We start from the raw sequence: 14,896 nt of genomic DNA on the forward strand, positions 1-14,896 counted from the left end.
GGAAAGGAGGACGCGCTCCCGTCGAGAAAAACGCGGAGAGGCCCCCGCCGGGCCGCGGCCATCAGCCCCGTCCCACCTGCCCGCGGGCAGCCGGCGGCGCCCCGCCTCGCCCCGACGCGGGGAGGGCCCACGCGGGGTGCCGCCAGGGGGCGCGGGGGGCTGCGGGGCTGCTCGGCAGCGCCCCCTTCCTGCGGCCGTCCGCCACCGCCCGCGTGGCCGCCCGCCGCCGCGGCCCCGACGGTCGCGGGTATCCCGAGGCGAGCTCCGCGGTGCGGCTCGGAGCGCGGGCGGGTGAGAGCCGCGCTCTCTTTCCCGGGAGTCTCCTTTCCTGGCCGCGCCTCCCCCTCCCCCCCCCAACACCGCTCGCCGCTGAAATGACGGAATCCCCCGTCTGTTTCCTCCTGTTTAATGCCGTTGCCCGGACCACCGTGGCTCCGCTCCAAGGCCTCGGAGCTGTCGCAGGCGGTCGGCGGCGGCGGCGCACCGAGGGTCTCCCCGGCCGCCCCCGGCCCCGCCGCTTCGCCGCCGCCCCCGGCCCGGCCCGGCCCGGCCCCGCCGCGCCTCACGCCGCCGCCCCGGGGCCGCTGCCGGCCCGCCTCCGCGCTGCTCCTCCGCCCGTCCCCCGCTCCGCCGCCTCCCGGGGTTTGTTTACAGCCGCTACTAGGAGAGACTGCTACACGGGTCTTATTTTAGGAGCTGGTGATGACTAACGGAGTTAAAAGGAGCTTAGTACAGAAAACAACCCTATTTTTAGACGGCTGTTGTTTCATTGAGTTATTGTAGCAAACGCGCCCTGGCCATTTTTAAAGCCGCTTCCCCGGTGCCGACTCCTCTGTGCCGCGCGGCCGCGGGGCGCACACGCTCAGCCGGGCCCTCCGCGGGGACATCCGCGGTCTTCGTGTCCCCAAATGCAACGGCTAAACCTCACCTGTCATTGCCATGGCTACCGCTGCTTTGAATTTGCACCTTCCGATACACAGACCTACGGCTCCTTCCACTATCTATCTATCTATCTACACACACACATATATATAAAGCATTGGCCGAAGGCAACCCGTGCAGCACCTGCACCAACGTCCCCGCAGCGCCGCCCCCCGCCCGTTGCCGCGGGGGCAGAGGGGGCTGTGAAGGCTCTGCCCCGCCGGGCCGTGCGCTCGCCGCCTCCCCACTCGGCTCGCCTTGGTGGCCGCCTGGCGGTGGGGCTGCTGTTCCCGAAGCGCCCCCAGCTGCCGCAGGGCTCGGGGTGAGCTGTTCCCTGCGCATCGCCCCCCTCCCAGTTGGGGAGCTCTCAACTTCGTCTGCACGGAAGCGTTCTGACATCAAGGAGGGGTCTTCTGCCTCCAGCATCCCGGAATCCAACGCACGGATCGAAAATGCCAGCCGTTCGGGACGCAGTCAGTCTGTCCTGGGTGCCTTCAGTTGTATAGCTACATACATAGCTCGCTCTGAAAGTAACGCCTCCTATTTATTTCCACGGACGTTGCAACATATACAGGACCACAATAATAATATTTGATAGAGCAAATCCGAGCAAATCCTCACCTACAAAACGCTTTTTTTTTTTTTTCCCAACACAGATACCTCTGCTGGCTATGCATGAACAAGAGCCTGCGTGCCATGCTTGTAAAAGTCTGCACCAGCGGAGGTGACCCACTGTCATCATCACCGCTGCTGAAACGCAGCACCCACCACCTCTGTGTGCTCACATCCACTGTTTGCTCTCCATAAATATTCAGGCAGCATCGATGAAGATCAATCGACGGCATTTTCTCTGCGTGGAGGAATTTAGCGACACATCTTTGTTTCGTGTGCTTCCATCAGACTGCCCCTCTGCTGCCATCTGTCATACAGCAACAAGGTGTAATGGAATACTGGTGGGAGAGCTCACCCTCCACAGCTGTACCACCAACATCTGCCTCTGACATCATGGGCCAACATAATAAAACAACAGGCATTACTTTTGGAGCAGCCCTCATGGTACACACGCTGATGTCCATCTTTCGGATCCTGGCAGCTTCAAAAGCTTCAGTGTCTGCTCAGGACTTCGTCTGCTGTAGGCAGAGGTTTGTAAGTCCCAGGTCTCCCCAACCACATCCCGCGCTGAAGCATTTCTAATCCCCCGCTTTGAAAACCATAACAAAATCTGCTGCAAAATAAGCGAGCACATGGCTGGTGTTCTTGGACCAATACCACACCATTCTGACAAGGCAGCCATGAGGCTCTCACACAACCCATTAAACATGCACCAGTGATGGCCAGTTGCTGCCCCACATCCCCAGGGGGACACACTTGGTGAACAGGCAGGGATTCGGGTCAGCCTGATATCCCCCAGGCTCAGATTCCTGCAGAGGCTGCTTAGAAATCACTTCACCACGTTTAAAGTGCATTGCACTTAGCAGGACAAATGCCAGCAGAGGAATTTTGTGTGCTTGAATAATGTTGCAATTTACCCTGTGGCCGCTCTCATTACGGCACCGAGGGCCCTGTTGGTTTACCTGGCTTTTGATTTAGTGGGCTCTCGGTAAGCGACTGTGGAGGCACACAGCCAGGGACTGCAGGAAAACAGCCTTATGCCTCTCTGGAGCTACAGCCACCCATTCAGACACCGACGTCCTAAAGTAAGGACAGACATCAGACAGCCACACCAGACCCGTATGCAGAAGGATGAATTAAACAGATGTGAGCTTAGAGCGGCAGCCCCGCGGTGCTGTGTGCTGTGTGGGTGCCCCTCCCCAAATCCTAAATCCTGGGCAGGTGGGAGGGGGCGATTCCCACCCCAGCAGTGCCCCACTCGAGGTCCCCCTCGTGAGGCTGTTGGATGTGGACAGGTGGGTATCTGCTGGGCACTGCCAGGGACATCCAAAATGCAGCGGGTGGCCAAAAAGTAGAGTCTCGCCTAACGCACACATCAGTTCTGTGTGGGAGCTGCAGGAATACTTCACGTGTGTCGTACTTAGCAGCCTCCGGCCTCACCTCCGAGCGCTCACTGTGGGAGAGCAACTGCTGCCTGCCTGGGCGCCGGGCTGGTGGCACAGCTGGTCCCTCGCCGGGGGAAGGGGAAGGTGGGGTGTGCAATTTCTGGGAGGTGCACGGGTTGCTGTGCCCGTGAGGAGCGTGTGAGGAGTGCTCCCCCCACCCACTCTTGGCAGGGGTGCACACCTGGTTTCCTGGCAGCAGGCAGCCTGTCCTAGAGCTGGGCCTGCTGGCAGGAATGGGGCAACTTTGGGCCACACTGTAGCAACAGAGGTCTGCAAAGGCCGTGGGGGCTCTTCCGCTGAGACAGAGACTCTTCTCCTCCTGGTAGGCTCCGCATCCCTGGAAAATCTGCTGGGAGAAACAGGTCGCTGCCAGTCCTCACCCTCCCCTGTCTGCTGGTGGTCAGACCGGAGCATCTGCCTCTACAGCCAGCAGACCCCGTGGTTCTGACTGAGACCCACGCATTGCTGAGCCGTGGTCGTGGCCATGTTCCCTGGGCACCAAGCGTCCTCCTGCATCCCCAGCACGTGTAAGCTCTCTTTGCTCAGTGCCGAGGCCCCGGGAGCTGACTGACACGAAGGGCTGCTCCAGTGGTGCTTGGTGCCCTCTGTAATCCCTCTCCCTGTAATCAAGGCAGGTTACAGACTCTGAGCACCCCATTCCATGGAATCATGGAACCCCATGGAGCATCCCATTCGCCCCATGAGCAGAGCGATTCGGTGTGGAGCCCTGAGTTCTCTGGCTGCAGCAGGAGCCCTCTTCTCCAAAACCTCAGCTGCATTGTTATTTGTTTGGCTGCTGCTACCCCTGCTGCTCCTCACCACCAGCCCGGGGCCTTTTCTTCATTAGTTTCTTCCTGCTCTGTTTCATTAAAGTTGCATTTAAGTGTGCCAGTGGTTCTCTCCAAACAAATAGCCTTCCATTCTGCGATATTGAATTTCTTCGCATTAGCCTATTCCCCCAGCAACTCCGAACCCTCCTGTAGCTGGTGCATTCCTGAAGTTTATCAGCAGCCTCCCCTTCTATCATGACATCATCTGTGTCTGGACACCCAGCAGCTTGCGCCAGCCCCGGCCTCATTTGTACAGAACTCTCAAACACAGTGAGTCCCAGTGCTGAGCTCCAGGAGATGCTGCCTGTTAGCTCTCCTCACGCACAGACTCCTGCTTATCGCACTCCTCTCTTCTCCAACCCGAGTTTTATCCTTCTAATATCAGCATTCCAAGACTTGCATACTTCTTACTGACCTTGTTTCCTGATGTGCTATCAGCCTTGTTAAACTCCAGCAAACTCAAAGTTATTATTTGAAACTTTTCTGGGTTCAGCTTCACAGATGAATAGGATTTGGACCATTCTGGCAGCAATTCTGACTCTGGCTCCTTGTTGTAGACACTTGCAAACACCAGTTCCCACTCCCTCTTCACCCAGTGATTTCAGCAGGTGAGGAGTATGGAGGGGGAAAGTATTTTCCAGGTGAGGAAAGGAGATATTGAAGTTTTTTTCACTCACCTGGGACTACACACTGCTGAGGAGCATCCTTCACATTCCAAGTGAAGTGGGTAATGATGAGCTGCAGCCCAGTGGTGGGAAGCAGAGTGGAAAGCTCTTCCCCTGCTTTCAGGAGCTGCTCAGCATCTCCAAAGACAGCAGCCTGGGACAGGGGTGGGATTGGTGTTCTTCAGCTACTGAAATATGAACTTACAGTACACTGCCTGCTACTGGAAATGAAGGGCTGTGATGGAGATGCTGAGTGCCCCATAGGTGACGGATTTCTGAGAAGCCCTTGGATCAGTCTGGCACCGCCAGCAGTTCCTCTTACCCTGGTGATCCTGAAAGGATGACAAGAGACTGAGCTCTCAGCATGTCCCTTTCCTTCTTCACAGCTTAAATTTTATCTCCCTCATTCTTTTCACACCATATTTCAGGCACCAGGGGTGATTTTTTTTTTTTTTTTTGTAATTGTAGGGATGGTTTGACTGAGGGGTCCAGAATCCTAAAGTACACCACCAGACTCCTATAGCTTGGTCAAGCATGTAAGTGTCTAGCTCTCAGTGCAGCAAAATGAGGCGTAAGCCCGGTGCTTTTCCTCCAGTAGCCGGTGGCAACATTCCTGTTTTGTGGCACCCCTGTATTCTGAAATACCTATCTTGAAGAACAAATGCTGAAAATTCAAATCTTGAGTCAAGCTTCCTCATTAGCAGCCTGCCTGGCTAGACTCTAGCTTGTTATTTTTTGCTGGTGCATAGCTGTAAAGAGAAAACCTAGGAGAAAATAGGCAATTAAAATGCATTAAATTGATTTCCAAATGAGAATGCAGAATCAGAAAGTCTCAGGAAGAACCTCATCTTTTCTCTTGCATCTGTTTCTGTATGTGAGAGGAAGAATTCACCAGCAACTAGAATAAAGCACACTTGCAAACATTAGTAGGGTCAAACTTCTGTCTAGTCAAGTCTCTGATACCAAAAGGACTGACTCTGAAACTGCTTGGCATGCACCGTTTGCAGAGCAGGACTTCACAAAGGCCATGCAGATGCTGTTCGGTAGGAACTCCTCAGCTCCAGCAGCTTACACATCATGGCACACAGCTCTCCAAACCCAGGGAACTGTTCTCCTCATTGTTAAGAAATAATGCCAGAAAGCTCCCCAGCATCCCTCTATTCTAAACTGCGTTCTGGTTTAGAGCACAGTCTGATGCAGTTTCCAGCAGCAGTGAGATAGATGACGAGAGCTATGAAACAGCACAACCTGTGGGCACCAAGCCCGTGTCTGCTCTGGGGTGGGATATCAGCAGCAGCCACCCCACCTCAGGGCAGTGCAGGCACAGAACATGCATGCGCTGGGATAGAGAGTTAGAGAAAAGCTGTGAAGATGTTACAAATGGATCCCTTCCTCTTTACTCTCGGGGCTTTCCTCTCTCTACTCCCTCCCGGGAGTCTGATTACATTTATTTTTGGGTTGCTTTTTAAGCACATTAAGTAAATTACAGAATTAAAGAAGCCTCTCAACTGTGCTGCATGACAAGGAGGCTCCCCACGGATGTATGAGTGTTGTAGGAGAAATTGAATTGCATAGACAGGCACTCGCAAACAGTAGTGCCTTTGTCGGGCTAAGAGGTAAAGACAGAATAACCTCCCAGACCTGCTGGTGAAGGTTGGACATATCCACCAAGCTGTAATGTGGGAGAAAACTAGAGAAGGAAAAACCTGGCCTTTAATGTCACAAGACAGAAAATGAGAGTCCAAGAGCTTATTCTCTTAGGGGAAGGCAGCTATGCAAAGCCAGACTGAAGACCAGGGCTGCAAATTGTCTCAAGATACTTCAGGACTTCTTCTGAGGTCTAGAAAGCCCATTGCTGGAGGTGTGTCTTTGAAATTAAAGCTATTAACACTCAGTGCTAGAGGGCTGCTTGCTGCCCAGTACTGATGCAGCTATAAGAGCTGTGCCACAACAAAATGCTTTTCTCACTGTTTCTCAAGTTCCATGAGTCAAAACTGCCAAGCCTGGGTATCTGGGATTTGGCTCCGGGTTCTGCTGGTTGCACTCCAGTAAGTGGACACAGACTGGTTTTACGCAAGTGGCAAAGGGGTAAAGGCAGTAAAAGAGCAGTTTGGGATGAGCATGGGGGCAAAGGTCTGCACACCCAAGCTCAGTCTCCCAGGAGCTGCAGTGCAGCAATCCGAAGTAGGCAGGGTCAGGCCCGGATGGGCTGCCAGGATGCTGCTCTGGGCCTGGCTCTGATGTCTGTCACAGTGGCTGCGTGGAATTGCTGATTCAGGAGTGCCAAGGAGGAGAACATCTGAACACGCTGAGGTGAAACATCAAGCCCTGCAGGAGCAGAGGAGCTCATTTTTTTTTTCACAGAGGCTGATACCACCTGGCCAGTCTGTCAGGAAGCCAGACCCACAGTCTGGCTGTCCCCACAGCTGCTGAAGCACTGGCCGTGGGTTGTCACAGTAAATGCTTCTTGTGGTGGCCTTCCATGAAGGGTTCTCTTCCTCCCTTCAACCCAATTAAAAGTTTGCGGGAAGCCACAAACTCACCTGAGAGGGTGAAGGTCCCAGGTGGCCAAGACTGCTTCTTGAGTCCAGCGTAGGTGGACTGCTGTCAGAAACCCCCCCCTGCGTTTCAACACCAGCACTGATTAAAAACAGCCTGTCCCGCACAGTGCAGCCCCAGATGCAGGCATGGAGATGCTCCTGTTTGACACTGACTGCTTTGGATGAAAAAAATATTCTTTTCATGCCAATGATTTCTGCCTTGGCTAAAAGATTTAAGAATAAGACATTAAATTATATATATATATATTTTCTCATGCTACTGAAGCATAGTTTTTGAAAATAGGTACCGTGTGTCTTGAAACAAGAAGAGTTTTGTTGTTTATTATCACAGCTGGTTATTTGTAAGCTCCTATTGCCCCCCTCTGGTCGATATAAAAATAGCATGTTTCACGTGAAACTTCCTACAATTGCCTTCTAGAAATAAATAATCAACGAAAGAAAAAAGCCCTACCAAAACAACCCACACCAAACCAAAAGCCTACTTAGCATTGTTCACTTTGACCTTATCATAGAATCAATAAAATCACGGAATCACTAAGGTTGGAAAAGACCTCTAAGATCACCCAGTCCAACCATCCACCTATCACCAATATTTCCCACTAAACCACATCCCTCAGTACAACATCTAAACGTTCCTTGAACACCACCAGGGTTGGTGACTCCACTGCCTCCCTGGGCAGCCCATTCCAGTGTCCGACCACACTCTCGAAGTAGTATTTCCTAACGTCTAACCCTTCCTAATGTCTCCCCTGGCACAGCTCAAGGACATTCCCTCTAGTCCTATCACTAGTTACATGGGAGAAGAGGCCAACCCCCATCTCACCACAACCTCCCTTCAGGTAGCTGTAGAGAGAGATAAGGTCTCCCCTGAGCCTCCTCTTCTCCAGACTAAATCATCCCAGTTCCCTCAGCTACTCCTCATAAGACCTGTGCTCCAGACCCCTCACCAGCTTCATTGCCCTTCTCTGGACCCATTCCAGGACCTCAGTGTGTTTCTTGTAGTGAGGTGCCCAAAACTGAACACAGTACTCTAGGTGCAGCCTCACCAGTGCTGAGTACAGAGGTACTATCACGCCCCTGCTCTTGCTGCCACTATTTCTGATACAAGCCAGGATGCCATTGGCCTTCTTGGCCACCTGGACACACTGCACGCTCATGTTCAGCTGAGCATCGACCAATACTCCCAGGTCTGTTTCTTCTACACAGTCTTCTGGCCACTCTGCCCCAAGCTTGTAGCACTGCCTAAGGTTGTGGTGGCCAAAGTGCAGGACCCGGCACTTGGTCTTGTTGAACTTCATCCTACTGGTCTCAGCCCAGCCATCCATCCTGTCCAGATTCCTCTGAAGGGCCTTCCTACCTCCAAGCAGATCGACACTTCCTGCCAACTTTGTGTCATCTGCAAACTTACTGAGGGCTGCGAAACCCACCCCTGGGGAACACCACTCGTGACCGGTCACCAGCTGGATGTGACTCCATTCACCACCGCTCTCTGGGCCCGGCCCTCCAGCCAGTTCTTTACCCAGCAAAGAGTGTATCTGTCCAAGCTACAGGCTGCCAGCTTCTGCAGGAGAATACCGTGGGAGACAGTGTCAAAGGCTTTGAAATGCATCAGTCATTCAAACAGAAACTGAAATCATTTTTTGACAACACTGAAGCTGAATTAGAATGGAAAGGAGTTGGCAGTAGATGCAGATGCTTTTCTGTCTGGGTTGAAAGGCTGGGTGGCACATGGAGCCATACTGGCTTACAGAGTTGTGAAGTCTCTGCCTTTGACATTCTAGCACTAGTTTACAAGCTGTTTCAATCACAATACTGTGCTAAGAAACTTCAGTTCAATTGATTATGTTTCGTGTTAACCACAGCTGACAGCACAGCCATGCTTTCCATCAGCAACAGGCTTACAGGCTGTTCTCATAACGGCAGATAGGCAAAGAAAAGAGCTCGTAGCGTGGCTCTGGCAGGGGAGCTTGTGAGAAGTAAGGGACAGAGCAAGAGATGGGACCCACATGGTGGGACCAACCAGGCTACGAGTGTCAGATCAGGGCTTTTAGAGGGACAGAAGCTCCTGCACATATATTTTGTGTGCTCAGGAGAGCACTGATGGCAGTCACCAGGAGGATGGGAAGAAAATTCAGCAGCAGGTATGGAATTACAGGGAGACCCACCAGCTGGCTCCTAGCGTGACCTTGCGCATCACCAAAAATCATACTGCATGTTTATGTTCATTAAAAAAAATTAATCACAAGTGAAGAAATCCCTAAGATGAAGTGGGATGATCAAGTCTCCGGCTAAAAGCCATGTCCTTCCTTTGTGCTTGGTGTACATGAGACCACCAAGCCCCCATGTTCTTAAGATTTTAAGTTAGCAGGTCTACCACCTTCCTGAAAGCCCTGCCTCCCTGTAATAAAAAAGATACTGCTTCTTTCCTCCAGAGTCACCTAGAGGAGCTCATAGGACCCTCCTGACTCCCTGGACCCCATTTCACTGCAACCTTCTAGCTGCATTACTTCATCATCAAAGTACTCTCTAAGTCCCCATCTTCACTATTCTTGTCGTTTTCTCTCACTTCCATCCATTCTCAGCAATGGCAAAACCTTCTCCTATATATAAATCTCTCGGCTATTAGGTAAAGTGGCTCTTTACCTCTCTCTGAATAACCTGTACTATTGTTGAATTCTCTGAGAATTGAATACTTCTCTGTTGAATACTCTGAGAATTCTGCTCAGAGTCCATACCTAACGTGGTAACAATAGTAGTCATCTGTCTACTGCTCCTATACCTTTCTGCTCCTATAGTCTTCTCTTCAGACTGAGCATTTTGTCTGATCAGCCTGAGATTTGCCAAAGGACTGGAGGAATGTAGAGTGACTACAGCATGGTCTGGAAACTGGGCTCCTGCTCACAAAGCAAGCATCTTAAAAACAGTGGCATTCATAACTGCCTGTTACTTCTAGTGAAAACTCCCTTCAACCGGGAATGGAAATCGTTGTATGGGAGAAAATAGGGAAATTAATGTATTCTTCCCACTTCACCTGCTTTATGTCTCTAAGCTCTTAGTTCCTGCCTCAAATTCTGATACTCATTGAGATTTGCCTAGTATGAAGCTGATTAACTGCTTCATTCCAGACTCCCAAGCAGCTCCCACTTTTTCTCGCTCCTAAAGTTCCTGCATTTTTCCTGCCTTGGAAAACCATCAAACCAGAAGAGGAGTGATGAACATTGGAAGAAGTGAGAGCTGTCTGGGACAGAAACTAGCAGATAACAAGACAGCTACAGAGAAGCCTTTGTTTTCATGTTTTCCCTTGAGTTGCTGGAGGTCTCTTTACCTGGTGTCTTCCCACCAAGTTTAGTCTTCGGTTGCACTGGAAGCGTGCATATTGCATTCAGCTTGCCCAAAGATCAGCCCAAAGCAGCTGCTCCGTCACCTTCATGACATCATCACGTGATGAGTCACTCCCACGGAAAATTTTGAGTCCTGTATTCAAAAATAAATGCTACAAAAATGAAATCTTGACTGCAGTCACTAACACTGAGCTGCACGTAGATGTGACTGCGTTTGAGTCAATAGCTGCAACAACAGCAGGCTGCAGTTCTGAAAGGAAATCGTGCCCATGTTGCTCCGAGGGGAATGGACAAAGCAGGAATAGTGGGAAGGTGCTGAGGGACAGTCAGGCAGTGCTGTGACCTGCAGGGTAGCTTGTAGGAAAAACAGCTCTCAAGGGAGACCTCGTGCTGCCCCAGGTGGCTCCCAGCTGCTTGCTTTGAGGGTGGGACCTGGGTCTCACTTGTGCTAAAGTAGCATAATTGGCTTAGGGGATGGGACTTCCACACCCAGCATTGAGATGCACGGGACCAGAGCCTTCTCATTTTTTTCCCAGGGGTCGGGAGGTGCAAACTCTACTAACCACAGCAGTGAGCAGAGGAGCCAGGCAGAGGTTAAACAAAAAGGGCAGGAATTCAGTGCCTTCGAAAAGCAGGCCCTCTCCTGGCCATGGTGGAAGCTGCACAAAGCTGCACTGACGCAGCACAGCGCTGCCTGACTTCTGCACCACAGTGAGCAATGCAGTACTGGGGGCAGTGGGGATATTTTTGTAGGGCCTCCAGCACCATTAAATTTACCCAGATACTTCCAGTTCTTCCCCAGCCTTCAAAAGGTATTTCTCGTGGCTTGCTCGCATTTTCCTGCAGTTCCCAGCTTGCAGTGTGACAGCAGACCCTGGGCCCCAGGTAGCAGCCTGAGGGCAGCTGTGCTGCAGCAGCATGCCCCATCACTCACTGCGCTCTGATGGCCGGGCCGGCAGCGAGTTACCTTGCCTGTCAAGAAGAGAGACTCTGGGTCTGAGAGTACTAGATCAGTGCCTCCCACCAGCTTCACTTTACAGCTGAGGAATAACCTCCTTCTCTCACCTCACCTGCCATTTCCAAGTAATTGCTTTTGGACAGATGGCAAGCTAGTAGGCGCTACTGGTGTGCACTAGTGTGACTAGTCGCTTGGCTTTCTTCCCACTCCCTGACAAAAGAAATCTGCTTCAGGCTATACAGAGATAGCTTATTTTTCGTTGCTCTGCTTCCCTTCCAGCACTGCAAACCCATTCACACAGAAGCTGACTGCTGCAACAACTGGAGGAGTCTCTGGCTGGGCACCGCTTCCACCTGTGCCTCTTGACGTGAGGGAAGGTACAGCTGGAGCAAAGCACCAGCTGCATTTGTGCAGGTGCTGTTCTGCAGGTTAATTCAGTGATGAGAATGCGATGTGACAGGCGGTGGACTGACGTTATGGAATCCTGCTTGACTCTACTGGCAGAGCCCATCCTGGTCAGTTCTGGGCAGGAAGAATCTCTGTGTGCAATCTTACGATGCAAGTAGGGCAGACTCAGTAGGACCAGGCAGAAGTGCGTGGTACTCTGACTGATTACTGCTGTCAGGCTCATGTTCCTGAGATGGGTTATGAGAAACATGATCTCCCTCACAAGTTCTAGACATTCAACTGTGGGTAATCCTAAAGCACTATTTAAGCAATTTATTTTCTGGAAATGTTATTGGATATCTTCTTTTTTTTACCCCTTTAGATGGGACTTCCACATGCCTATTTCTTTTTCACAGCAAAGTTTGCATAAATTAAGGGCACTGTAAATCTAAGTTACTGTGAGGAGCAGATTACTTCTTTTCCCCTACGATACATAAATTGTATATTCAGGATTTTAAGATGCTTACTTCTTAAATTTTGGCATTCTCAACTAACTTCCAATCTGTAGGTAAACCACAGTCATTTTCATCTCTCAATCCTCCATTAATTTTAATATCAAATATAATATAAAAGAACCTATAGTAGAATTATAATAGGTAGGAAGGAAAGGTGAAAGCCTTGAGTTAGGATACTTTTAAATATCTGACTTATATATATATATGTATATATATACATATATATAAATAATGTATCATGTTTTATTATCTCAAAAATAAGTTTATGTCAAAAGTGGAAAGGCAAAGGCAATTAATTTCAAAATGATCACAGCCACAAGACAGAAATCTCAGTATCGCTCAGTGCTGTTTCCCTTCAGCTCCTTCCCAGAATTTGGTAACATGATGTAAGATTTATTTATTTGTTTTTAATCAACGGTGCCTACAATTGATTTGTTACACTTGCACTGGGATAAATACATGCTAGGCCAGGTTTGCGTCATCTTCCTTGTTCTCGATGTCCAGCTGGAAAAACCTCCTTCCTACAGCCAGAACAAGGTCTGGTCAGCAGCGATTGAGTTGTGCCACTGGCTTTTATTCAAAGGAGGGCTGTGCGGAGGTCACTGTCCTGACAAAGGGAGGAGGTACCCTGGGAACCAGAAGCTGTGGGCAGAAGTGGGAGCATATACATGACACTGTCCCTGCAGATGAATTCAGAATTCAGTGGCAAGAGGCAGACACAAGCAACTGCTACACAGAGGGAGAGAAAAGCTCATCTTCCTCTGTTGAGCACACATGGCACAGAGGTTTTCCCCAAGGGAGCATTTTACCACAGAATTTCCAGATCTTTCCTACAAATAGGCAATAGACGATCGCAGTAAATGCATAACACGTGTACATGCACTTATTCCTTAAAGACATCCTTAGGAAGCATCCATCAATATCCCCCAACCGCCCAGCCAAAATGCCAGTTTTCAACAGACTTTCTGAACTATCTGTAATTTTCTTCCCCACAATGTGTTTACTTTGTAAAATCAAATTCATGCTTGGAACCTGGAGCAAAATACAGCAAAACAGAGAGGACCACAGACAAGCTGGATGCATACATTACAGAGAAACAATGGAAAGCGCTTCTCCCAGTAAGAGTTACAGTGGACTGTTCTGCACACAGCTTGGTTAAAGCTACAGAAACATTACTGTTGAAGGCCTTTTTATTATTACTTTTGTCAACAGGAGAGGAAATAGACATAGATTACTACTAGAGGAATAAAGCTTATCTCATAAATACTATCATATATAATAATGTAAAATCTCTCCTCTTTTTAAAGCAGGTGATCTGTCTTTGAGCTCGTAGGGCAGAAGCCAGCCCTTTTCTAGGCAATTTATACGCTTAGCTTTGCTGATTAGGACCTACAACCACGACCACAGTAAGTAGAAATCTCAGCAGCAGTTTTGCTACAGCCTCATCAGGAATGGGAGAATAAGGCAGAATTTGAAAACTTAAATATGGAACACTCTCTTGCTCTGTTCAAGGTATGCAGTTTGTACAACTTCCACGGTAGAACATTTGGGTCAAAATCACGTTTTTGGTCGATGAAGTAGCAAATAGGTCTTCAAGTGCTATTCCCTATTAGAAAATGATTTTGTTAGCAATTGGCTGTGCAAATTCCCACTCACAGTAACAGCTGTGAACCCCGCTGAGGGCATCTGTTGGGTAGTTAATGCTTGTTGGGAAGTACCTCGCTTTAACTGTGTTTTGTTTACAAAAGAAATTCCTCTGCTTTTTAACATGGCGTTAAAGATATTGTACCTCCTGTTTGTTTACATGTAATGTTCAATCTGTGTTGACTCCCTTCACTTGTTCTGATTTTCCTCCCTACAGGGGGCTAAGATTTTGAAGGGCTTTTTTGATTGCCTTTAAGTTTCAACTGAATTATAATAGTAGTCTAGATACAGACTGGTTATTAAATGAAGTGTAGTAAGAGACTGCTGGCCCGATTCTTTCCTCTCTAACCAGCTAATAAGGACTAAAGCTGTGGAAACTATAATTCAAATGGGTGTGAAGGAAAGCAGGACCTACAGTAGCTTCTCAGTCAGCAGTGAGAGCAGAATGGCCACCACTCTGCTGCAGCCATCACCTTGTAAGTGATACCCAGACTCCTGGCACTTTGCGCACAGTCTATGCTAAATTCTTTGTCCTGCAGGTGCTGTTGGAGCCATGGTAATAGCCATGTGAAGGGATGCAAGCATGAGACACATGCAAGCCTCCTTGAAGTTATCTTGCCAATATATAAAACTCAGATACAGAGCTCTGCAAGTGGAGAAGGAGATCACGTTTAAGTATCTTTGTTAACAGCAGGGCTCTGGAGTCTCCAAGGAAGGTCCGTACTGTCAGTTAAGATGCATGCAAAGGTGAGCAGGTACAAGGAGGATCAAACTCCAGCAGCGTTTGGAAGGAAGCCACCAGCGTACCTTACATGAGCAGTACATCAGTCTGGGGATGGAGGATGATCCCCAGAACAGACCATCTATCCCAGCAGCAGAACATCCGATGCAGGTTCTGTCTAGAAGCAACTCAAATGCCTTGAGACAGCAATACACTTGCAAAGGAATACAGAAGCAATGCTGCTAGCATGTACAAATGCATAAGTCAGAGCAACCTGCAGTGAAATTATCTCCCAT

Source organism: Gallus gallus, chromosome 2 (genome assembly GCF_016699485.2).
Source record: "Gallus gallus isolate bGalGal1 chromosome 2, bGalGal1.mat.broiler.GRCg7b, whole genome shotgun sequence".
In the NCBI taxonomy this organism is placed as follows: Eukaryota; Metazoa; Chordata; class Aves; order Galliformes; family Phasianidae; genus Gallus; species Gallus gallus.